The sequence below is a fragment of the Akebia trifoliata genome, chromosome 3 (genome assembly GCF_017979445.1).
Source record: "Akebia trifoliata isolate Shusen 1 chromosome 3, ASM1797944v1, whole genome shotgun sequence".
Classification (NCBI taxonomy): Eukaryota; Viridiplantae; Streptophyta; class Magnoliopsida; order Ranunculales; family Lardizabalaceae; genus Akebia; species Akebia trifoliata.
Genome location: NC_141377.1, coordinates 49,042,341 through 49,044,726, shown reverse-complemented (window position 1 = coordinate 49,044,726; position 2,386 = coordinate 49,042,341).

The following is a 2,386-nucleotide window of genomic DNA, read 5'->3' as shown; positions in this document are numbered from 1 at the left end:
CCAACTTTCTTTAGCTTCTCCTAATATCTAATTATTTATTAATATTTTTATTTTAATTATGAATTCTAATTAAATAATTAAATTATAAAATATATGTATATATAAAAATGAAATAGATGAATTATAATGAAATTATCATAAAATAATTTTTTTGTTTCTTTCTCATAAATAAAATGTCAAAAATAAAACATATGTGAATTTTTCAAGACCATGAAAACGTGATGAGTTTGGTAAAGATTTACAAAATCATCTTTAAGACATTTTATTTATTAAATCATGAAAAAAAACATTAAAAGTATATTCCATGAAATGATTGGACCCACTATTAATTTCATTTACTAATTAATTAATATTTAAGTATTCATATTTTTATAAGATGTTTCCGGATTATTTTTATTTATATTTTTATCACCTGCCAACTTTCTAAGATTTATAATTTATAATAATAAAAATTATTATTTTATAAAATTTTAATTGATGCCAATCTATTAGTTAATCTTCTAAATTATGAAAATACCCTTGTATTACATTGAATAACACATTATATCATTAAATAAAATATCTTAAATTAATTATAAAAAATAATTTAATAGTAAAAAAATATTAACTTTTGCAACTCATATGCATATGTCACCTATATGAGCATTAGGGTTAACATTAGAGATTCAAAGAAAAAAGGGTTGTATTATATTTAATCTTAGAGTGTTGATCTTGTAACTCAACCTGACAAGATAACTCAAAAATTCGTTGACGTGATGGATGCAAGAATTGTAGATTTTTCCTTTATGATACACAATTGCACATGTTTTATGTGGATATGCAATTGTGTATCCCAAGGGGCAAATCTACGATTCTCTTAGGGTACACATTAGTTGAGTTTTTTTGTCACCTTATCACACTGAGTTACAAAATCGTTATACTTAATCTTATCATCAATTAAGATAACATAAAATACATAGAAGAATTATTTGTATAAATAAGTGACAACAATAGCTAAAGAAACTTGAGTAGGTTGGTTGTGGTCATGAGAAATGAATGACAAGGAGTTTGAGATATTTTAACTTGTTGAGGATAGGTAATTCTCAAGGATGAGATCGAACTGGTGGAGCAATAAAAAATTTAACTTTTCATGTGGTGTCACGAAGAAATTCGGGTCTCCCTTTATATGTCTAGTTGTTACAAGGGAGCCAAAGTAGGATAACCTCTGGAATATGCTACCTAACACACCATTATGATATGATTTCATTAAGTGACTTCATATAAAATGAGATTTTATGGGTTGAATTCATATTATATTGGTTGGTGTGACAATAACACTGCCCTATATTTTCTTATATAACATCAGCTTAGAATTAGATTCAAAAGATTAGCTTAAGACGTGATTAATCATGTAACACGCGGGGGTGCCGGGATTTTATAGAGAGAGTCGGGCTAACATGACTGGCCTACTTTGTCTGATTTGTTATACTTTATGAATCAGGCTAGCATGACTAACTTAGTAAAATTTCAAATCTTGCTAAGAGTCGTTGGGTCCATATGAATTATCAAATTGACAATCCAACATCATATCCTTCTAAATTTAATAAAAAAAACTCAGATTAAAAGAAAAAAGAAATTGAAATTAAAAATATTTTTGAATTTGATCGAAGGTGTTAACAATTGATGGCTATTGAACTTTTAAATTTAAAATAAAAATTCAATCGTGAATTTTTTTTTTTTTTTTAATTCTTAAAATTTTGTCCTTTATGATCTTATACCATCAAATCTTACTTTTGGACGTCACAAATTGACTCAATTAAGATTCACTCTAACATATGTTAAGTAACAAATTAATCGCATTAATTTGGATTTTATGACTAAATCCCCACTCTAAGGTTTGAGGGTTTTATATTAATATATGGGTGTGTTCAACCAATAAACAGATGCCCTACACATGATGGGAACATATTTATTTTTAATTGTCTCCTTAAAAGGACTGTTTCTTCTATAGGAACATATTTCTAGTGATTTTAAAATTTAAAATAACCAATGCATGAGGAAAGGAAAATAGCTGCGCATTCGCATTTTAATAATTATTACCTTAGGAGTAATCCGAAATGATGACGTGGCAAAATTGGCCTTTGGAAGTGGCGAAGAGGTGGATTTGCATCGGGAAATTGAAAATAGCCAGCTAGGTTCTTCTTATAGTAAGCGCGGCGAGTGAAGCCGGTGGAATTGCCTAGAGAATATAATATTTGTCGAACTATATAAGTAAATATAAAATCTTATCCAAATCATACTAATTTTAAAAGATGGAGTAAACAACGTCAATCAAAGTGGAGCTGTTCCTCGATTCTCTCTGTTGGAGAGGGTAATTGTTAATATATCACAAAGTACTTTATTATGA